The sequence below is a fragment of the Homarus americanus genome, unplaced genomic scaffold (assembly GCF_018991925.1).
Source record: "Homarus americanus isolate GMGI-L3 unplaced genomic scaffold, GMGI_Hamer_2.0 scaffold24922, whole genome shotgun sequence".
NCBI classification, from domain to species: Eukaryota; Metazoa; Arthropoda; class Malacostraca; order Decapoda; family Nephropidae; genus Homarus; species Homarus americanus.
In genome coordinates, this window is record NW_024722610.1 from 6,504,902 (window position 1) to 6,530,310 (window position 25,409).

Here is a 25,409-nt window from a genome sequence, read left to right on the forward strand (position 1 = left end):
TTTTTTAGTCATTTTAACAATTATTGAACATAATTGAAGTATAGGAAGCTAGTTTTTTGCACGCCATACTGTCTGTCAACGCACCATACAGGCGTCAGTCGCTGTGTCTTTTCAGTGGAAGTAACATCTTGCTTAAGACTCTTCAACATAAATGCTTTTTTCTGTGTTTCCAGTCAAATTATTGGTCATTTTGAAATATATTTTACATATTGACAATATATAATGCAGTGCAGTGTTGATTTAAAGAAAATCTTGAATTACACCAAGTAAACTAAAATTTTATGGGTGAAATGGCAGCATGGGGTGACTTCTCTTCCACCCCAATGCCTTCTCTTCTCCCTTCTCCTCCACCCCCATTCTAATTCCCTTCATCATCCAGGAGCCTTCTACATACACACCTCAAAGTAAGTGTACTTTACTACCATTTTTGTTGATTTTAGGCAATTTTCGGTGAGCTGGAACCAATTACCCAAAAACCCATTGAAACAATGGTTTCGGTTAACGAGTTTTTCGGTTAACGAGCAACCTTCTAGAACGAATTGTGCTCGTTAACCGAGGGACCACTGTACTGTAATCTTATTTGTTATCCTACACGAATTAATATAGCCGGGTCTTATTCAAACTGTGAGATGGACTAAGTCAATAACATGACAAATTTAGTCATATACTTTTATGAACAGACACTTTGACAGTGTACTTCTAGAAGACATCCAGAGTACTGTGTATCTGCATTTCTCACAGGAGCTGCCCGTTGTAGTGGTCTGCCCTGATGAATCGCCTAGAAGCTTCACTGTGGGACGAGGACATTATAAGTTACTACAACAATGTTCACTGTCGTCAAGTCTGCACACCATGACACATCGTCCATAGGGCCAATTGCAAGATCTGCCGTGGTATCCCCGCTGTCGTAATACAGTGGAGTAAAAATTTTGTGCTTTTTCAAGATGGGCCGTGGTGGTACCCGACCGTCATTTGCTGTTACTATGTCATCGTAGTGTAGTCAGGTGTACCAACTGGCGGAAGACTGGGAGGTTGGTATGCTTGCTCCTTCAAAACGTTGTCAGTGGCACAAAATGTTTACTCTTGCTACACGATTTACGAGCATGAAAAACTTGACTCCCAAGCTAAGGTGTACCTCATTTTCCTATTTTCTTGGATTATAAGCCAATTCTGGGAATGAATATGATCACTTACAGTGAATATAGGTAAATAAAGCCTGTGACAACCATAAAAACGTAGGAATAGTGTAATATCCGTTCCTTTCTTCTTTATCCTTATTAAATCTAACAATAAAGTAATAAGTTTGCCACGAACTTGGGGTTGGGTCAGTGTAAATAAAGAGAAATATGGCCTGTTCTGTGGATGAAGTCAGTAGAATATAACAAAGCACAGTATTAGGTATTATAATTTTGCTATGACAGTGATGAACTCAGTGGTCAGATGAATTGGGATAAAATCTTGAAAAAATATCACCATAACTTTTAGTTTTCTATCAAACAGGAAATTATCTTTTGTACCCAAAATATTTACTTTCATATTATACAAGTATAAAGGCCAATTATCTACAAGATATGAAAACTTGAGATAATGTTTCCTACTTGTCTCCACCTGATTATAGTAATGCAATAAATACCCTATGGAAAAAAAGCAATATATGAACACTTACCCAATGTCAGGAGTAAAAATGTATACAATATGTTAAGACACGGACTAAACCAGCAGTTGGAGAAAAGTATCTGCTGTTTAAATGGTCTTTTATTTGGAAAAATATTCCATGTAAATACAGTTAGTGTGCAGACATATATTTACAAGGCATATACTCACAACTATAATGGAAAGGAAGACGTTAGGTTAAGTTAGATTAGGTTCATCTTGTGAGCAAATGTCATGCAACCCATATACAGTAGGTATAGTCATGAAATTCTACCAACTCATCAGAGACTAATAATATTAAACATAGAACAAGATGTTAATTAAATTATTTAAAAATATCCTCAACACAGTCTGCAATGTTAATTACAAATTATTCCTGCATTTTTTAATGTTTAATATAAACTGTAATAACAATAAGGATAAGAATGCAATGATAATGCTTATGTCAGAATATAGCCTTTATTAAAAGCAGGATATGTTATAATATATGGATGATCAAGAGTAAAGTGCACAATATTTTGAAGGAAAAATCATCCACAAATTTCACAAATATATTAATACGTAATATCCATGTATGTATGCAGAGTGTAAAATTTAAAACAAAAATTAATTAAGGCATATGTTATGATTTCTCCAAATGCATATTTTCTGAAAATTCCAGAAACTGCATTTTTTCTGGTCTGAGTAATTTGGGGATTTTACGGAGTCTCCAAATTTTTCTGTTCTAAGTCCGAGAACCAATTCCAAGGTTAGGTGAGGTAGCAAATTCCAAAATCTTCCCAGGAACCGGAAAAATTACCCATCATTCATGATACCAAGATTTATTTCTTCAATATTGGTGAAAGGTGAAGTCAGCTGTATCTCCACCTGTTCGTGAAAATAAAGTCATTAATATTATGTTAGTTAAATTTGCGAATTCTGAAACATTTTTATTTGTGAGGGTTAATATAAATAAGTTTCCAACACCTACATATTGTGGGTAATTTTGTCTGTTAAAAAAAAATTAAGATAAAAAAATCCAATGGAAACTCAGATTTCTTTGTTTTGATATGTAGCACACACACTCAAAAAATTTATTTTTTTTCTAATGTAGATTTTTATGGTGATTCCAAAACTTTGATCCTTTTTTTTTTTTTTGGAGAAATTCATAAAAAAAAATTATAAGCCCTTTAAAATTTTAATGTTCTACATTCAAATGTTAACCTAATCTACCTAGCTTAACCTAACTGGAAAACATCTGTCAACTTAAAATCCTAAAATTCCCTGGATGACCGAAAAGATAATAAGACCTTAAATATCATTTATTTTGGAAGACATTATTCATTTTTGTTGGAATCATGGACATACAAAGCCAATATATCTGCATATGATTCTACCACTGTCAATGGCAAAGTGAATTATTACCACCACTCCAAATGATGCACAAAAAGTAGTAAGGTAGTTCTTTCTTGCAATACATCGAGTCACTAAGGGAATTAAAAAAAACGAACATGAATTTATGTCACTGAGTTTATCTTAATAGTAACAAATTGTGGTTAAACTGATACACAAATGAAACATGCCTGGGAACTACCTGGCACTGGTTACCTGGCATATTTGGACTTATTCAAATGTGAAATTTAGGCTACTAAGTATTTATCCTAATGAAATAATTATTTTGGTAGTGCTGGACGGTTATACAGGTTGTACCTCTCTAGTCCGGCATTCTGTGGTCCGGAAACTCCCGTGGTCCGGAACGATTTTAGTTTGTCCAATAGGTAGATAGGCAGCTTTTTTTTCTTTTTTTTATCTGAATTATTATTATTATTACAGGAGTATTAAATTTGTGCCCCTCAGGCCCCAATGTGGGTCAGTGACCTATTCCCGGGTGGGCTAATCCCCTTAAAAAAAAAAGCCGCGGGAAATTACGGTTTGTTTACATCCGGCAGTTCGGCTGCTCTCTCTCTCTCTCTCTGCTTGTCTATACAGAGTACAACATTTAACCCTTCAATATATATGAGCAGTAAATAAGTGTTGCTTTCATATTCTTATGTAGAGTAATGACGATATATTTTCACATGTGCACACTTACATACGAGCAGTCTCACTTCTTTTTTTTTACCATTAATGGTTAGCTACTTATATTGTTCCATTTATTAACATTAAATAACATTACAGGTACTTCAAGCAACCATATTCATTTTTTTACATTAATTTTACTACAGCTAAACTCAGGGTCTTATTTTCTTCAGTTTTATATGTAGAACCAATCAGTCACTGGTTTCGTAAGCTTTAACATAAACAATGCCAGCAGCTGTCTCGTCTCCTCTAATATTCCACGTATTATTAATAAATTGTATTGTTAATTTTGCACACACGTACATTAATTCAATAAAAACAAATTCAGAAACATTAATTAAAATATATATGAACAGTAAATAAGTGTTGCTTTCATATTCTTATGTAAAGTAATGATGAAATGTTTTCACGTGTGCGCATGCGCACTTACATATGCGATCTCTCTTTTTTCTTTACCATTATCGTTAGCTACTCCTATTGTTCCATTTATTAACATTAAATAACATTACTTAAAACAACCATATTAATTTTACTACAGCTACAACCAAGGTCTTATTTTCTTCAGTTTTATATGTAGAACCAGTCAGTCACTGGTTTTGTAATCAACGAATACAATGCTGTGTCATTTCCTCGTGTGTTTTAATATGCCACGTATTATTAATGAATTGTATTGCTCATTTTGCACACATAAACATTAATTCAATAAAAAAGACATTCAGTAATAAACAATAATGAATCTTTTGTACATAAGAGAAATGAAGCTGTTTACACGATTATGCACGTCGTCTGCACGTTGGCGGGCCGTTCAAACCCGTCGAAATTCAAGTTTCCGCCGTCAAAATTTTTATTTATTTATTTTTTTGTGTTCCAATAAAATACGTTAAGAATTAAAAACTCGCGAAATTTGAGAAGCTACTATACGACATTTAACCCTTCAATATGTCTTCAAAGAGACCATGATGCAGAGAAAGTGGTGCTAGTGCTTCTAGGCATAAGCACAAGTCACTATCTATCCAGGAAAAGGGTGAATTTCCATGGTCCGGCAATTTCCATGGTCCGGCACCAGTCAGGTCCCGAGGTTGCCGGACTAGAGAGGTACAACCTGTAATTGCACTAATTACGAAAATTGGGTCGATATTATTTCTGATAAGGGACGTCATTCACCATCCCAGATGGAACAGTTCTCACCACTCTTCAAATAGACCACTTATGACTTTTTTAGCTTAATTTAATTTCCATACATTTCTACACATAAATTATTTGGATTAGTTATCTTAAAGGCTTACCTTTTATGATGGTTAGGAGAATTTGGAGGATATAAGCGGTGATGAGGTAAGTAGAGGCTGGCGGATGTTCCTACACAAAAATGGAATTCTTTTAAAAAAACAATAAAATTCTTCATGTGCTGTTCTATATGGAGGATACCTTATAAAAAATATTATTCCTTTGCAGATTTATACAATTTATGTGCATCCAATTCTATTTCTTTTCTTTTGGTTTCAAAATATAGTTCCATCGTAGTGGTCATCGGGCGGTGGTGCGAGGACCACGGAAATCTCCCACATTCCAATAACGAATCGTAGGCATTTTTATTTTTTTTTAGCCCAGAGTGCTTCTTGCAAACCGACCATGGGGCTACCACAGCATGGTGTACACAGTGGATGTTCTTGCAACTGGCCCATACTCAGGAAACCTATCGCCTCTCACTCATTGGACCTTCAGAAAATACACCGAAATGAATTGATCACAAACATTACAGTGTTGAAGAACAAATCAATGGATACCGATAGTGATAATGATGCAACCTTATGGCACCCACTGACATTTGTGAAAGGCAATTCTCATCCCACAGAGACTTCAGCCTTGGTGGTGTTCGCGGTGATTACCACTATCTATAATAATCATAATTGCTTTTGTCTTCTATGTAAAGAAGCAGCTTTGTAGACCAGCTATAGCTAAATCTGCTATACAGGCAGCTATCCCTAATATTTTTCATTACACAGCCGTACGCAGTACATAGTGGCAGTCACTTGAGACCATCACCAAGGTGGGCAATTAGCAATACCCATGTGATAGGATTCTTTTCTTTTATGCAGCCATCCAAGGACGGTTGACCTTTGACCTGACGTGGCCGAGCAATCTGTAACCAGTATAATTTATATACTGTATAATTTAGAGTAATTAGTTAATACCTGTAACTTACAACCATGGATGTATAATTATGAACATTCATTATTCAGTGACCTGTAGAGGTTAGAGGTTGTTCATAGGTTATAGCCGTATTAAACATCCCGCAGATGTTATGTCTAGCCCGAGTGTCGCAGTATGATGTAACTCACTCTCTCTCTATCTCTCGGTAGTAGGTATTTCTTTAAACACTAAATAGATTGCTCATTTGTGGTAAATGGATACTTTGCTTTACACTTGCAATGCATCAAGTATGTTAGATAGCTAAGTAATACAGGTTAACAATCCCTCATCCGAAATCCTTGGGACCAGATGCTTTTCGGTTTATGAAATTTTTCGGTTTTCATAATTTTTTTTTTTTTTTTTTTTTTACAGGGATCAGCCCACCCGGGCACAGGTCACTGACCCACATTGGGGCCTATTATAATAATAATAATAATAATAATAATAATAATAATAATAATAATAATAATAATAATAACAATAACAATAATAATAATAATAATAATAATAATAATAATAATAATAATAATAATAACAATAATAATAACAATAATAATAATAATAATAATAATAATAATAATAATAATAATAATAATTCATAGGTCTAGGTCGTGTTTCTCACTTTTGATCTTTTTTCATTCTTGTATTTCTTTATTATTATTATTATTATTTTATTATTACAGTATTATTGTTATTATTATTATTGTTATCATTCTTATTTTATTTTTGTGTATTTTTTATTAAAAATTTTATTTACTATGAATAATAATTATTACTACTATATTATCATTATTATTACTACAGTCGGCCCTTAACATACGCGGGTTTAGCATACACGGATTTGCAAATACAGTATTACCCCGCCTAACGCGGTTTCATTTAGCGCGTTTTATCATATACACGGTGCCTCGCCAGAGCTGAACTTTCACTTAACACGGATTTTTTCATCATATACGCGGTGAGTGTCCGGCTCGAGACGCTATTTTTAGATTTGCCCCACCCGCCCGCCTGCCTGCCTGCCTCTCCCTCCTCCTCCCTCCGCTTGGGCAAGCGGCGCGGTAAGGTTGCGCAGTGTGTGTCTTTGTTGCGTTATCACTGACGTCATATGACGTATCAGACCTGTGATTGGCCATGCATCCCTACCCCCCTCTGCTGCTAGCTGTAATTGGCTTAAAGTATTATGACGTGACCACCCCGGGGAGGGAGGAGAGACGATGCTTGACCTAGCCGCGGCAGTTTCATCCCTCAAGGCCACACCGTGTAAACGCGCATCCATTGTTCCGTAAAATGGCTTCCGCCGGACCACCACCGCCACCAGAGAGAGACCTTTCCTTACCTGGACCCAGCGGCACTAAGCCAAAGAAGACACGACGTTCCTTAAGCTACGAGGTGAAGTACCAAATTGTTCAAGATTTGGAGAAAGGAAGACGGCAAGTTGATCTCGCGCGCCAGCATCGCGTCAACGAATCTACGATTCGCACGATCAAGAAGGATGCAGCCAAGATCAAAGAGCACATGAAAATCACAAAGTCTGCAGGTGCTTCATCTATCAGGTATTGCCAGAACAGGGTGCTGGCAAAACTGGAAAATTTGCTGGTGAGCTATTTGGTTCGTCAGGCACGACGCAACATGGCGGTGGACACGCGCTCAGTGCTGGAGTACGCACGTGAGCTATACGCAGCAGTGTCACGTAAGCTGGGAATTGCAGAGCCCAAACCCTTCAATGCTTCCTCTGGTTGGCTGCATAGGTTTAAGAAGAGGAACAAGATCACCAACATCAACATTGGTGGTGAGGAAGCGAGTGCTGACCGTGTGGCGGCTAGAGATTTTCCTCCGTTCTTACGTGAGATTATGGAGGAAGGACAGTACACTGACGACCAGGTGTTTAACATGGACGAATCTGGTCTTTTCTGGAAAAAGTTACCTTCCAAGACCTTCGTTGTCCAGTCTGCCAGCAAGGTAAGGGGTCGGAAGTTGCAGAAGGAACGCATCACCGTCCTGTTTACCACCAATGCCTCCGGTACCTGTAAACCAAAGTTATCGGTGATTCACACAGCCCGCAAGCCGCACGCCTACAAGAATATGGACATGAACAAGCTTAATGTCCACTGGCTAACCGCACGTAAGGCGTGGATGTCCTCTTCTCTGTCCCTCTTCTGGTTTGACAACTGTTTTGTTCCCGACGTGAAGAAATTCTGCGAGCAACAGAATGTTTCATTCAATATTTTGTTGCTCCTTGACAACGCACCTGGACACTCGCCCCTACTTATGGATCGTCACCCCAACGTAAAAGTGGTCTTCCTTCCTCCCAACACTACGTCATTAATCCAGCCCATGGACCAGGAGTTGATCTGCAATGTTAAAGCTGCGTACTCTGCAAAGAAGTTCAAGCTGCTGAACGACTCTACCAACACCAAGGATGAGTTGCGTAAGCTGGGTGACACCGACAGCGAGAGCAAAAGCGACGAGGACAAGGAACAAGAGGCGGTGACTCAAGAACTTCTCGTCAAACAATTTTGGAAGAAGTTTAACGTTAAACAAGCTGTAGACTTCTTGGTGGAGGCATGGGATCTGCTGACTATTGCTACGATTCGTCACGCATGGAGACATGTGTTGCATGGCATACCAGGTGAGAGGAGGAGTGAACCTGTGACTGGTGAGGTTCAGACTGTTGCAGTAGCAGTGGACCTTGCCAGAGAAGCTGCGCTCAATATTACAGCTGAAGGCTTCTCCGAGACCACCAACGAAGACATCCTGGAGGTGATCAGAGATCCTGAAGTGACTGCCGACGAGATGTTGGAAGAAGAACACGCCAGTGAAGAGGAGGAAGAAGGTGCGTCATTCTCCGAAGAACCTAGTTTAAGTCATAGTGATATTAAGTGTGCCATAGAGTTTGCAGAGAAAATTAAGTCCGTCCTTTCCCGCGACAATGACGATGACCGCTATGAAGTCTTCCATACCCGGCTGGTGCAGGCTATGGAGCCGTACATCACGGTGTATCATGACAACATCAACGCCAGCCGTCAGCAAAGCATAACCGAGTTCTTCGCCCGCAGAACCCACCACAGCCAGCCCAAGCCAGTGAAAGTGAAGTTGACTTTGAGGGATTTGTCAGGGAAGCCCTGACAACTATAAGTGACAGTGATGGTGATTCACCTAGTAATGGTGATTCACCTGAGGGCCAGTAATCTGCCCTCTGCCTCGGAACCAGCCTCCATCCCCGTATGCCGACCCATCTCTTCTACTACCGTAAGTGTTCCACCTAACTTTTAGTTTCTCTAACTTAACCTTCATTTTTCCTATGTTAACCTTTATGTTTCCTAACCCAACCTCTTCTATATTACTTGTTTTTTCATACCATCATAAAGTTAAGATAAAATTTTTACTACAACATAGTTATGTGTCGTCAAAAAGTGGAGTTTGGGGGTCAGGCTGGTTTCTATTGGAATTAATCCCATATGTTCTGTTGTTCACTTAACGCGGATTTCACTTAACACGGGACCCTCTGGGTTCAATTGACCGCGTTAAGTGGGGTACTACTGTACGCGGATTGCCCCACCGGAGGAATATTTTGTACATTGAAGTAATTGAAGTACATTCAAATCGCGCGCCATTCAACTCGCGAGCGGCACCGAACACGGGACACCGCCATCTCCCGCAACCTCACACACACACGCATAGCTCTCCCTCACTCAGTCAGTCAGTCTCGCTGTAACCACACTTGTGTTGACATCAGCATTGTAGTTGCAAAAATATTACATTTCCGTGAATGTATTATATCAAGCACAGTATGAATAGAATATCACTAATATAAGAGTATTTTAACCGAAAACTACTAAAAAAACGAGTAACATATCTTGAACATCGAAAGGTTAGGTAAAGTCTTTTGTTTTCATGTAGTTTATCCTAATTTACATTGAAATGCATTACATTTCAGCAAAACTACTATTTATTTCTGAGAATATGGAAATGTAATATTTTGCTGAAATGACGTACGTATTACAATGGAAAGTGACGAAAGCAATGACTCGCTTTCTTTCGTTCAAAAGATGTTACCGTAATCACTTTTCGAATGGTTTTCAGTTAAAAAACTGTTGTATTACAATAATATTCTATCCTAATTCACTTGTGATACAACAGTTTTTTAACTGAAAACCATTCGAAAAGCGATTACGGTAACATCTTTTGAACGAAAGAAAGCGAAAGTCATTGTTTTCGTCACGATTTTATCCCACTTTCCACTGTAATACGTACGTCATTTCAGCCAAAATATTACATTTCCATGAATGTAGTATATCAAGCACAGTATGAATATAATATCATTGTAATATAACAGTATTTTAACCAAAAACTATTAAAAAAACGAGTAACATCTCTTGAACATTGGAAGGTTAGGTAAAGTCTTTTGTCTTCGTCATGTATTTTATCCTATTTTACATTGAAATACATCACGTTTCAGCAAAACTACTATTTATTTCTGAGAATATATTCATTCAGGCACAGTTTAGGTAAAATATACATGTGCTGTAACATTTTTTTAATTGAAAATGATTCGAAAAACACGTACCCTCTAGCCCTGTTCAAGGAGAAGACTGGGAGGAGCTGTTTGGTGCTTAAGACGATGACAAGGAAAATGATTTTGATGGATTTTAATGAAAATATTCAGAAAGACCCTGGCACTGTCAAGGAAAGTGGCTGCTGAAGGCTTCCAGGACATGGCAGAGGACGAGATTAGGGAGCTAATTGAAGAGCATGACACTGAGCTGACCGAGGAGGATCTACAGGAGTTAGTAGACTCAGGCAAGGAAGAGGAAGCGAAAGGGAAAGAGGATGAGGAAGAGCACCAAGAAATAACATTGGAGAAGTTGGGGGAGATGACCAGGAATATTGAGGCACTGAAAAACCTGGCCTATAGTATGGACCCCTCCATGGTGCGTGCCCTGAAATTCATGCGAGGGATGGATGACGTTTTCGCTCCATACAAAAACATCATGAAAGAAATGAAAGAAAGAGACGACAACTCCCCATCACCATGTTCTTTGATCACCGAAGGAGAGATTTAACACCATCAATCACTGGCGGCAGTGAGGAGCAGCTGAATCCACCGTCGCCCCCACTTCACCACCCGTTATGGAATTGAGTGACGATGAGCCCGATGACCCCCGTGCACACAGGTATATACGGTAAATAAGGACATGGGGGGGACCAGGTTTTTTTGGGGGGAGGGGGGGTAGCACATATATGCGGAATTTTAACATCCATGGGTATCTCTGTTACGTAACCCCCGCGTATGTTAAGGGCCGACTGTCTATCGATTTTTTCGGTACATACCAAGGCCCTAATATCATCCATTTTGTTTCTTATACTTCTACTGTTCGCGTAGTAGACATTAATTTAGTCATGTTCTGAGTCCTCCCTTTACCGCGTTTAGGTTTAAACTCCCTGTCTAATTTAGTTTTGTCATCATTCCTAACACAATTTCCCTGTAATCTTTCACTTTGTTTACCCGCTCCCACTGCAGTCTCCTCCACCCCCGTGCCCATACGTTTCCCTAGTAGTTTAAACACTTCAATATCTTTTGAACTGCCCCCTCTAGAGACCCAGCCAGGGTTGCCACCCCATCCCGAGACAGTTGTACCCCATCCCTAGCATAAAGGTCCCTTCTGACATAGAAGTTGTCCCAGTTGTCAATGAATGGGACTGATATTGACTTGCAATATCTGTCAAGACAGCCGTTGACACCAACTGCCCTTGACAATCACTCATTGCCAACTCTCCTTCTAGGCAGGACACCACATATGATAGGGATCCCTCCCTTAGTCCTAATACGATCTATAACTGTCTTGAACTTATCAAGAAGCTCCTCACTCCTACACCGACCAATATCATTGCCTCCTGCACTGAGGGAGATAATGGGTTTGTTCCCATTACCAGACAAGATATTGTCCATCCTGTCAACCATATCCCCCACCCCAGCCCCTGGCAAACACAGCCTCATCCTATTTTTATTTTTACCACCACAAAAGGCTCTGTCCAAGTACCGTACCTGTGAGTCACCAACAATTTAAAATTTTTGTACCTTCCTTGTCAGGGACAGAAGAAGAGCCACCCCGAATATGAAAGCAGTACTCCAAGTTAGGACAAATGAATCCCTAATATACTTGAAGCAACTGCTCAGGAGTAAAGTAGCTACGGCATCTGTACAGCATTCCCAGCTTTCGGGAGGCAGCTTTAGCAATGTTGTGGATGTGTGACTTCCATGACATTATAGGAAATGGTGAGGCCTAGCATCTCTATTTTAGAATTTGGCAGAATGATTGCATCCTGAAATGTGCTTGGTGGGAGGTCATCTAATTTGGAAAGTGTAATTGGTAAATACTGAGTTTTATTACTACTTGTACTGTATTAAATTTAACCAAGTTTCTACCCCCCCCATTCGTAGATGCTGCACAAATCTGCATTGATAGATGTAATGATATCAGCACTAGAAACAGATCTAGTTTGAGAATTAGGGGGAAGGGGAAAATGTGAAGAAGAGTGAAGAGTAAAATAGGATACAATTAGTTGTAGTGTGAAGTAAATCATTGATAAAAAGAAGGAAGAGAGTAGGTGAAAGAACAGAACCCTGTTAGACACCACTATTGGTAGAGAAAGAGCGAGAGATCGATCTCTCGGCAACAACTGCCATGGATCAGTTCTCAAGGAAGCTAGAAATTAGAGAACAAAGTGGGGGAGAGAAACCATAAGAGGGAAGTTTAGAAAGCAAAGGCTTGTGACATACCCTGTCAATTGCTTTGGAGATGTCGAGGGCCACGATGAAAGTTTCCCCATAATCCCTAAGAGAGGATGACCAAAGATGGGTGCAGTAGGAGAGCAGATCACCAGTAGATTTCGCCTGGCGAAAGCCATACTGGTGATCCGACAAAAGAGAATGGCGTTCAAGGTGACGGAGAAAATGAGTCTAAGATAGTTTCAAAAATCTTAGAGAGGGATGAAGTTAGGGCACTGGTTTGATAGTTAAAATGGTCACCCTTCTTTGGGATAGGCTGAACCGTGGCATGCTTCCAAGAAGAAGGAAAAGTTTGGGTTTTGAGACAAAGGTGAAAGAGGTAAGCAAGCACAGGGGCCAGGCTTTCAGCATACTCCCTTAGAACACGAGAAGGTATTCCGTCCAGTCTATGCGCCTTACTCACATCCAACCTGGAGAACACACCAGAAACCCTATGAGTGGAGATTATAGGAAAGTGCATAAATTCAGTAGAAGGAGCAGGAGTAGGAAGGGTCGAGATGGAATCGTCTAAGAAACCATTGTCATTATTAGTGGTAGTGGGTCATATCTCCATAAATAAACATGAGTGACAAAATTAAAGGACATCTTCTGTTATTACAGTGGGGTATGCTATAACGAACGGATCCTACTAAGAATATTCCTATAACGAACGGTTTTACCTATGAAATTGAGAATGCTATAACGAACGCAACTCCTACAACGAACGCGGATGAATACCGGACTATTTCGCCTGGCGCATGAATATTGTTGTACCGCGACCCACAACAAGAGCGTCAGGCGCCATCTTTGTCTCATTGTGTAGCCAGTGCACCACTGTTATTGTTGAAATTTCGTCTTTTGATGTGGAAATAGAGTTATTTGTATAAATATTTTGTTATACAAGTGTACAATTGTGACAATGAATCGTTCAAAGCGAGTGAGAAAGCTCATAACTCTTGAAACTAAGAAAGAAATCATAAAGAAACGTGAGGATGGAACAAGCATTGCGAAACTTAGTGTTGAGTATGGGATGGCTAAATCGACTATATGTACGATTTTAAAGAATAAAGAGGAGTTGAATACAGTGCAAGTGGCTAAGGGAATCTCTAGACTTAGCAAAGCAAGGTGTAATGTTATTGAGGAGATGGAAAATTTACTCTTAGTGTGGATAAAGGAGAAAGAAATGGCAGGTGATAGCATTAGTGAAGCTATAATTTGTGAGAAGGCCAGACAATTGTTTGCGGACCTTAAAGCCAAGACTCCCAGTGCAAGTGATAGCGATGTGCCAGTGTTTATGGGTACCAAGGGGTGGTTTACTGGTTTCAGAAGGAGAAATAAAATACATAGTGTTGTGAGACATGGTGATGCTGCTAGTGCCGATAAGGAAGCAGCTAAGGAACACCATGACATTTTCTTGAATATTATTAAAGAGGGAGGCTTTGTTTCTCAGCAAGTATTCAACTGTGATGAAACTGGACTATTTTGGAAAAAAATGCCTCGCCGTACATACATTACCAAGGAGGAAACTTCTGTCCCTGGCCATAAGCCAATGAAAGACAGGCTTACCCTCCTTCTTTGTGCTAATGCTTCTGGTGACTGCAAAATAAAGCCACTCCTTGTGTACCATGCAGAAAACCCCAGAGCTTTAAAAAACACTAGGAAGACCCGCCTTGGTGTTATGTGGCGGTCAAACCCAAAGGCTTGGGTGACCAGGAATTTATTCTCTGAGTGGGTGATTGAGGTGTTTGGACCCAGTGTTCAGGAATACCTCAGGGAGAATAATCTTCCACTAAAAGCTTTGTTGGTGATGGACAATGCACCAGCCCATCCTCCTAATTTGATGGTTGAATTGCCAGAGGAGTTCAACTTCATCACTGTGCACTTCTTGCCACCCAACACAACACCTCTCATCCAGCCCATGGGTCAACAGGTAATTTCTAACTTTAAGAAGCTGTACACAAAGGCACTGTTTAGAAAATGTTTTGCATCCACTTCTTCCAGTGATGTTAGCTTGAAGGAATTTTGGAAGAGTCACTTCAATATAGCAGATGCTGTATTTTTAATTACTTCAGCCTGGAAAGAGGTTACTGTGAGGTGTCTTTGTGCTGCTTGGAGGCCATTGTGGCCTGAATGTGTCCTTCAAAGAGACTTTGAAGGCTTCGAAGAGTCAGAAGAAGAGGCTGTTGTTCATGAAATTGTGGCTCTGGGCAATTCCATGGGCCTGGAAGTGGATGATGATGATGTTGAGGAGTTGGTGGAAGAGCACAGTAAGGAATTGTCCACTGAGGAGCTGCTTGAGCTTCACAAAGAAGAAAACGAGACACTGAAGCGGAGCTTAACTTCTGAGGAGTCAGGGGAGGAGGAGGACAAGGAGGAAAGCCGCATCATTCCAGCCAAAGATCTCAAGGATGCGTTCTTTTGCTGGAGCAAACTGTCCAAGCTTGCTGAGGATTATCATCCTGATGTTGGTTCTGTGCAAAAGGCCATCAGTGTGTTCAATGACAATGTTATGAACTACTTTTGGAAGGTCCAGAAATCAAGGTTGAAGCAGCCAACCCTGGATACCTTCTTTACAAAGATAACAAAAGAACATACAGACAAAGTGCCTGTGAGACAGTCACCAAAGAGGGCTAGGAAGGATGACTCCTCTCCTTCCACCTCTTCTCAATAATTCTCTCCTCCCCCCTCCTCCCCCCTCCCCCTCTGCCTCCTGTCCTGCATGCTGAACAACACTAAGGTAAGATAAAGTACCGTATTTTTTACATTTTCCACAGAATTTTTTCAGTGTTAAGTGGTTGTATTTGGGGGCCTGGAACGGATTAATCCTATAACGAACGAATGCTATAACAAACGAGGTTCTGGAACCAATTACGTTCGTTATAGCATACCCCACTGTATTTTACTTGCGGAAAACACGGATTTTTATCTTTACTATAGGTACAATAAGTCCGCGCTTAACGTTGTTTCGGGACTACATCGCTAAGCTTTAGAGACCAAAAGTTCGTTCAATGTCCCGGTGATCCAATACTACGTCGTTTTGCATCGTCAGACTACATTTTACAGTGCATCACCCTCTCTCGTCTGGCCGCGTTATGCTCTCTCGGCTTGGCGCAGGTCTCAGTGACTCACCACCCTCCTCCTCTCCCACCCTTCTACTCTACTCCGGCCATACTCCTCCCCTCCCGCCATCCGCCTCCTCTACTTCACCACCTCTGCCCATTGGTGAGTAACAATAAAAACTTAGTTGTAAATGTATGCAGTATTTTCTTTAGAAATGGCAATGATTTTGTGTATATGTAATGTTTATATATTTCTAATGGGGAAAATCGATACGCTTAACGCTGTTTCGTTTAATGTCACATTTTTAGGAACGTAACCCCGATGATAAACGAGGACTTACTGTAGTTTCAACAATTCTAAGATACTATTCTCCGATGACATTTCCCTCACAAACAAATTATATTTGCCAGAGATCCAGGCTAGGAGGTTAGGTTAGGTCATTTGCAAGGGAAACATTACAGAAGAAAGGTACCTTGGAACTGTCAAAACTATTGATTACAAAGATAAAATTCCAAAGATTCCTGTTATCCATAAGTAAAAATTAACCAATACAGTATTCTTTAAAATCACCATGAAAAACGTAGGAAAAACTTATTTTGTTATTAATTTTGGTAATACTGAAGCAGTTGGCTAAGACCAGAAACATTTTATTGATTTCATCCATTTTCTCCACAGATGTTTAGAAGATAGGAATGAAAATTATTGACTGACCTACCGCCAATTTTTCAAAGAATACGATTATAAAAACGCCACAATTTCACTATGTTTTATAGTGGTCACTGTCGTACTTTGTGCAAATTTGTTTAAAAGTGGTTACAGTATTTCCAAATTAAACTGAACCTTAGTTGATAAGAAAAACAAGCAGCAGAAGTGTTGCTAGAAGGCCTCGTCAACCTAACCAAAGAAACCTACCTAACCTTACCTAACTTCCTAGCCATGGGGCTGTGGCCCCTGGAATATTAAACAGAAAGAACTTAATATAATATGGTGTAATTTTACATTGGTTAATATTGATGACTGACCCGTTGACGCATTATTTGTTTTGATGTTTATTTTTTTATTATATTTTCATCAGTGAGTTGTGATATGATAATCATTTCTTATGCAAATGCTTCATTTGGTAGATAATTAGGCACCGAGGCACGCACTATTCCGTCTTCTCGGCAGTAATGTGGCGATGACGTCTCATCCCAGGATGCAAAGAGCCAATCATATTGACATTTCAAAACACTCAGCCACCGGGGCTTGATCGACGCCGATGCTCAGTGTACGCTTCTCAACCGTTCGGTATGGGCGGCTGCTCTAAGTTCACAAAAAACGTAAAATTACACAATATCATAGTAAGTTCTTTCTGTTTAAAATACTGGGGGTCCGACTAATTACCCAAATGTAGCCGCAATTAAGTCAAATAATGGTCCTACATGAATAAATCGGACTGCCAATCACTTCTCGACTAGTATTTGGAGTCAAAGTAAAAAAAATTGGAACACGTAATTTAATCTGAGTTAATAGATCGCGTGCATGTACCGAGGGAGCGAATAATTACCCAAATGTTCCCAAATGTAGCCGCAATGAAGTCAAATGATGGTCCTACATGAATAAATCGGACTGCCAATCACTTCTCGACTAGTATTTGGTGTCACAAAGTAAAAAAAAAATGGAAAACGTAATTTAATCTGAGTTAATAGATCGCGTGCATGTACCGAGGGAGCGAGTAATTACCCAAATGTAGCTGCAATGAAGTCAAATGATGGTACTACAAGAATAAATCGGACTGCCAATCACTTCTCGACTGGTATTTGGTGTCACGAAGTCAAAAAAAATTGGTAAACTTAATTTAATCTGAGTTAAGAGGAAGGTTGATGTTGGGAGAAGGTCGTGCTGATAGTGCTCCCGCTAGAGACCAAGGAAAATGGCCGCTTTGGATCGTTGTGCCGTGGAGGAAGAGGAGGGGAGTGTGGGGAAGGACGACCTCCTTGCCACGCTGTTAAGGCAGCTGGGGCAGTTGAGGAGTGAGCTTGACACTCTAAAGGGGGAAAATGAAGCCCTCAGGACGGAACTCCTTCAGGTAGGTGTCCTGCCTAGCAGGACACCTGCGAAGGAGGAGCAGGCGTGGAGAGTGGTTGTCTCCAAGGGGACTAGGGTCAGGCTTAGGAAAGCTGACCAGGGTGTGGAGTGCAGTAACCCTTACCAGGTGCTGCAGGAAGCTGGAGAGGAAGAGAAGAGGCAGGACGGTATGGATCAAGGAGAGGAAAGGGCAGTTGTACAAACCCTGCCCACAGGTAAGGTCGTGGTAGTTGGTGACAGCCAGGTGAGGTTTATGGATAGGGCTTTTTGTGCGAGAGATAGGAAACGTAGGACTAGGGTATGTTTTCCTGGGGCTGGGATAGGGCATGTAGCCGAGAGGTTAGACAGAGTTTTGTCAGGGGAGGGTACCAATCCAGTAGTGTGTCTTAGTGTGGGAGGAAACGACATAGGTAAGGTTAGGAGTGAGGAACTTTTCAAGAGGTATAGGGAGGCGCTGGGGAAGATTAGAGATAGGGGAGGGATCCCGATAGTATGTGGTGTCTTGCCTAGAAGAGGGGTTGGTCGTGAATGGCTGTCCAGGGCAATTGCTATTAATTGCCGACTGGAAAAACATTGTGCAAACAATGGTTGGGCATTCATTGATGACTGGCAACGATTTTATGGCAACGACTACCTGTACTGTCGCGACGGAGTACACTTGTCTCGTGAGGGGGTAAAGACGTTGTCTGCATCCCTGGAGCGTGAAATTGTCACTCCGAAGGGGGGGTTTCACCAGTAGAGAGGGGTCGGGGAAAATGGGAGTCAAAAAACAAGGTGGTCCTGGGAAGTAGTGAAACAGAAGTAGATAATGCTGAAAATATAGTTAGTCATAATAACAAACATCAAAGTAATAAATGTAAAACAGATAGAAACGGAAGAAATACATTGAGTGTTTATTATACTAATAGTAGAAGCCTGTGTAACAAAATGGACCAACTCAGGGCCATTGTTAGTAAAGAGAACATAGATATAATTGCAATAACGGAAACATGGATAAATTCAAACACCAAGCATTTTTTAGCAGAATTTCATATTCCAGGATATAACCTATTTAAATTTGACAGAGTAGGAAGGAGAGGTGGCGGTGTAGCAGTGTATATCAGGGTGTCATTAAAAAGCTGCAATAAATCAAACATTAAAACAAATAGCGACAATGAAAGTATTTGGGTAGAGATTGGTGAGGGCAGTGAATCCGTAGTCATTGGTGTTATATATAGACCACCTAATTTGAGTAGGAATGATGGTAAATTGCTATGGGAGGAAATAAAGAAGGCATCTGATAGAAACAATGTATGTATTCTAGGCGATTTCAACTTTTCAGGCATAGATTGGAAAAATCAACTTAGCGATAATGAATCTGAAGATTTTCTAGAAGTAGTACAGGATAGTTTTTTATATCAATTCATAAACTCGCCCACTAGAGGAAATAATATCCTCGATTTAGTTCTCAGTAATAATGAAAATCTAGTAAAAGATGTTGGGATTGGAGACGAACTAGGAAACAGTGATCATAAAGCCATATATTTTAACATAATATGGGATGGCAGGAAGAAGGAAAATTCGGCCTTGATCCCGGATTTTAGGAAGGCTAATTACGGTAGCATAAGGAGAGACCTAAGGGATGACCCTATGGTCAAAAGATTAATCCCCCCCACACCTCCGGAAACTGTCAACTTAGGACGGGATAACCCCGAATTTAATTTAGCAGCTACTTATGAACAATTTATTGCGACAATCAATAATGCCCAAAATAAACACATCCCTAAAAGAAAATTCAGATCGATACGGAACCAACCAAAATGGATGAATAATAGACTTAGATCTTCTAGGGAAAAAGAAAGGAGTATATAGAAAAGTTAAGAAAGGCAAAAATCACTTACTTGGTTACTATCAGAACCTAACAAGACAGGTAAAAACAGAAATTAGGAAAGCAAAGAGAAATTATGAAATCAAGGTAGCAAACGAATCGAAAAATAACCCCAAAGCTTTTTATCAACTGTATAAATCAAAGGTTAGAGATACAATAGGTCCCCTTAAAACTACGACAGGAGAAATGACTGATGATGAGTTAGAAATGTAGTACGTTAAATAGTCATTTTTCGCTCCGTATTCACAAATGAAAACCTAGCACAGTTTCCAGAAGTTCATAAGGTATATAACGACAGTATAGAAAATATGTTGATGAATATCAATATTACTAGTAACGATGTGCTTAAAGTAATTAACAAACTGAAGCCTCATAAATCGCCTGGTCCAGACGAGGTATATGCTAGAATATTAAAAGAATGTAGAGATGAGTTGAGTAATCCATTAGCAGTTTTATTTAATAAGTCATTAGAATCGGCCTAGTGCCAGAAGCTTGGAAACTTGCAAATGTAGTTCGATTTTCAAAAGGGTGATAAATCAATAGCATCAAATTACCGTCCCATTAGTCTCACGTCAATCATAGGCAAGTTGCTAGAGTCAATTATTGCTACAAAATCAGAAGCCACCTTGAAACATTCAACTTAATTCATTCTTCTCAGCACGGGTTCACCCAGGGACGTTCTTGTCTCTAAATTTGCTTAGCTTTTTCTCAGAAGTATTTGAAGCGGTAGATAATGATAAGTCATATGATATAATTTATTTAGATTTCAGTAAAGCATTCGATAGAGTCCTCATGAGAGATTGATAAGGAAGGTAGAAGCACATGGAATAGGTGGATCAGTATTAAAATGGATTAGGTCATGGTTAACTGGTAGGAAACAAAGAGTCAGCATAAATGGATTAAAGTCAGACTGGGGTGCGGTCAAAAGCGGAGTTCCCAGGGATCTGTATTAGGCCCTCTGCTGTTTGTTATATTCATTAATGATCTTGATTTGCATAACTAGTAGGATTAGTAAATTTGCAGATGATACCAAAATGGGAGAGTGATAAATTCAGACAGTGACTTTGAACACCTTCAAAGAGATCTAGATACCTTACATGAGTGGTCAGTAGACTGGCAAATGAATTTTAATACTGATAAATGCAAGGTACTACAGATAGGAAGACGAATACAAACGTTAAGTATAAACTAGGTAACACGGAAATAGAAAACTCAGTTTGAAAAAGATCTAGGTGTATTTGTTAGCAACGACTTGAAACCTAGAAAACAATGTATTAGCGTTCGCAACAAGGCAAACAGGATTCTTGGGTTCATATCTAGGTCTGTGAGTAACAGAACTGCTGACGTTATCTTGAAACTTTACCTAGCATTAGTGAGGCCACACATGGATTATGCGGTTCAGTTCTGGTGTCCTTATTATAGAATGGACATAGATTCTTTGGAGAGAGTACAAAGAAGAATGACAAAAATGATCCATAATATTAGAAACCTTCCATATGAAGAAAGACTGAAAAGCTTAGGCTTACATTCATTAGAGAGGCGTAGAGTTAGGGGAGATATGATAGAGGTGTACAAGTGGGTAAGTGGGATTAACAAGGGTAAAATGGAAGATGTTCTGAAGCTCAGTAATAACGAAATAACTAGAACAAATGGCTTTAAATTAGATAAATTCCGATTCAGAAAGGATATAGGCAAGCACTGGTTTGGTAATAGAGTTGTGGATATGTGGAATAGGCTACCGAGTGCTATAGTAGGATCGGGGACGCTAGGGAGCTTCAAGACGAAGTTGGATAGGCACATGGAAGTGCTGGGATGGGTGTGAAAGGGATCTGCCCTGTATGGGCCAGTCGGCCTCCTGCAGTATCCCACTTTCTTATGTTCTTATGTTCTTAATAGATCGAGTGCATGTACCTAACCTAACCTAACCAAACCTAACACAACTCGGATTAAATTAAATTTACCAATTTTTTTGTCACTTCATGACACCAAATAATAATCGAGAAGTGATTCACAGCCCGATTTACGCTTGTAGGACCATCGTTTGACTTCATTGCAACTACATTTGGGTAATTACTCGCTCCCTCGGTACATGCACACGATCTATTAACTCAGATTAAAGTAAGTTTTCCAATTTTTTTTTACTTTGTAACACCAAATACTAGTCGAGAAGTGATTGGCAGTCCGATTTATTCATGTAGGACCATTATTTGACTTAATTGCGGATACATTTGGGTAATTAGTCGGACCGAAATACTGGGGGTCCAGGGGGCAGAGCCCCACAGCTTGGAAGTTAGGTAAGGTTAGGTAGGTTTGTTTGGTTAGGTTCATGAGGTCTTCTAACAATGTTTCTGCCACTTGTTTCTCTTATCAACTAATGTTAGGTTATGTTTAATTTAGAAATAACCACTTTTTAACAAATTTGCACAAACTGCTAGTGTCCACTATAAATCACAGTGAAATTACAGCAATCTTATAATCGTTTTTTATGAAAAATCAGTAGCAGGTCAGTTGTCAATAATTACTTCTTTTTTTTGTGAACGTGAGAACAGCCACCATGACTGTACAGCTCATAAGCATACACTGAGACAGGGGCGCCAACAGAGAGTGGCGGAGTGTTTTGAAATACGTCATTATGATTGGCTGTTTACATTTGGGATGCAGCGTCACCGCTGAGAAAAGCAAAGTAGTGCGTACCTAGACGCCAATTATATACCAAACGAGGCATTTGCAAACGAAATGATTAACATCAAAACAAATAATGCGTCGGTGGGTTAGTTGTCAATATTTACCATAGTAACTTATAAAAACTAATAAAAAAAATTTTAATTTAGGTAAAAAAAATTTTTTATCCCAATATCCCCAATTCGTAAGCTATAAAAACAGAAGGAAAAATACTTTATTCTCTCGTGTATCCAGTACAAATTTATATTTTTTGAATGTTTTAACAGATAAAATTACCAACAACATTAGTCGTTCACAGTAGGCTGGGTTTTTTTGTAGAGATAAAATGTGGGGCGTAAACAAATAAAAAAGAATCTGAAACAAACTTTTAAAAACCTTACCTAACCTATTAAAATCTTAAAACTATAAAGCACTTACCACATTCTTATTTTCGGTGTTTAATGTGCTGGTGTAGTTTTCGGTGTTCAGATGAGTGGGAGGGGGGGATCCATGAACTTGAAAGCAATTTTAACCTTTTAATAGGTTTAGTAAAGTTTTCAAAGGTTACTTTGGTGTCTTTTTTAGCATTTCCCCTCTACTTGAAAGCAATGCCCACTTTTAGCAGCCAATATTGTTGGTAATTGGGTAGGTCTTATCATTTAAAATACTCGAAAGATGTAAATTTGCACCAGAATTTGTTTTTAAATAAAGTTTTTTTTTTTTTGGGGGTATTTTGCCGTGACCGGCTAAGTTCCTACTAATGCTATTTTACTGTGAGTGCGATCTGCTTGCCTAAGTACTTTCTGTTTAATATGATGGGTCCACACCTCAGCTAGGAAGTTGGGTAAGGTTAGGTAGGTTTCTTTGGTTGGTTAGGTCAGGTTTTATTAGGATCTAGCAAATGTCGCGGTAATTATATAGGACTAACCCGCAAGCAAAATTGATTGAAAACAATTATGAAATAGCCGGATTTTCATTGTTATATTATAGTGGACACTGTTGTAGTTTGTGGAAATATGTTTAAAAATGGATATTTTTATAATAAAAGCTACTTAACATTTGTGGCTACAAAGAACAGACCTAACCAACCAAACAGACCTACCTAACATTACCCAACTTCCCGGTATATTAAATAGAAAGAACATCCTACTTATATGGGGAAATTTTAGGCATTTTCTGGACATGAGATGATACAGCCGCATCGGCGCTATGCAGCCCGCGTCCGACTAATTACCCAACTGTACCCAAATGTAGCCGCAATTAAGTCAAATAATGGTCCTACATGAATAAAGCGGACTGCCAATTACTTCTCGACTAGTATTTGGAGTCACAAAGTAAAAAATTGGAAAACATAATTTAATCTGAGTTAATAGATCGCGTGCATGTACGGAGGGAGCGAGTAATTACCCAAATGTAGCCGCAATGAAGTCAAATGATGGTCCTTCAAGAATAAATCGGACTGCCAATCACTTCTCGACTGGTATTTGGTGTCACGAAGTCACAAAAAATTGGTAATCTTAATTTAATCTGAATTAATAGATCGAGTGCATGTACCTAACCTAACCTAACCTCACCTCGACTAGTATTTGGTGTCACGAAGTCACAAAAATTTGGTAAACTTAATTTAATCTGATTTAATAGATCGAGTGCAAGTACCGTACCTAACCTAACACAACTCAGATTAAATTAAGTTTACCAATTTTTTGTGACTTTATGACACCAATAATCGAGAAGTGATTCACAGCCCGATTTACGCTTGTAGGACCATCATTTGACTTCATTGCGACTACATTTGGGTACATTTGGGTAATTACTCGCTCCCTCGGTACATGCACGCGATCTATTAACTTAGATTAAAGTAAGTTTTCCAATTATTTTTTACTTTGTGACACCAAATACTAGTCGAGAAGTGATTGGCAGTCCGATTTATTCATGTAGGACCATTATTTGACTTAATTGCGGCTACATTTGGGTACATTTGGGTAATTAGTCGGACCGTGCAGTCCTGGCGGGTTAGTCCTATATATTAACCAATGTCGCCTCTTTTATAATAAGAACATCTGAGGAAATAATGAACAAAATAAAACATCTTCTGGTTAGGTCTGTTTATAGCTACACAACAATCGACTCACGGCGAAATAAATGCCAAGTGCAACCAGTCACGGTCACATATCATTCTCACGTTGTTCGCCGGTAATGGACGATTAGCCAATCAAAGCGCACTCATGGTAAAACAGCGTTAGAAGGAACTTAGCCAGCCATGGCAAAATATCCAGTGCCTTTTTTGTTTTGCTATTTCTCCCTATGTAAACAGCATAGTTGTATAAATTGGGTTAAAAACGAATTTTTTACCATAATTATTTTTTGTCCTTCTCTATCTACGATCATAAATCACTTGTAGCGGGCAGGGTATGAAGGCTAAAGAAAATTGCAGAATAAATCAGAGAAAAGCTTGTCATATGACACTAAAATTATGTATCTATGTGCTTTGATGGTACAGTAATTGGGGGGTCATATCTCCATTACGGATCATTTGCGATGGAAATGAAAGTCAAATTCGTTTCAAACAACACAAAATACACTAATGTAGGAAAACCATTTTTTGTTTGTAGTTTCCGTGGTGCAACTAAAACTAATCTTTACCAGCTTATAATACTATAAATTCACTCACGTCACTTTTTCAGATACTCACACAAACATGAAATACATGACACTTACCGTAGGTGGAGTAACCTCGGGGAGCTCCAGCCCACCTTGTGTAACTTTGTGTTCACGGTAGCAATACCAGGCTACTAGCAGATAATAACAACAAGAGTCGAGTGATGCCAAACGTGGTTGGTGAAAATTGGCTAGATTAACCTATAGAATCCGCTAGAAATCCGCTTAGCACAATATTATGCACGTATCCTAAACAATATGCAAACGTTAAGTAAATATACAAATGTTAAGCACTCCCCACTTAGTTCAGCGAAAAAATTATGCCTTCCTCTTCTTCCTTTTCAATCTCTATAGACATGGGTATTAGAAGAAGAGCTTGGACCAGCTGCTGGTGCTATTGACGTCGATGAACTGTATGTTACCATT

General features: G+C 39.3%; 1 long non-coding RNA gene across 1 annotated transcript; it reads right to left on the reverse strand.

Moving 5' to 3' along the window:
- Nucleotides 1–2,255: 2,255 nt before the first annotated feature.
- Nucleotides 2,256–25,409, reverse strand: LOC121862947. The gene is made up of 3 exons (XR_006088296.1): nucleotides 25,044–25,409; nucleotides 4,998–5,067; nucleotides 2,256–2,520 (listed from the first exon to the last, which is right to left on the reverse strand). It is a non-coding gene; the product is annotated as an uncharacterized LOC121862947 (long non-coding RNA).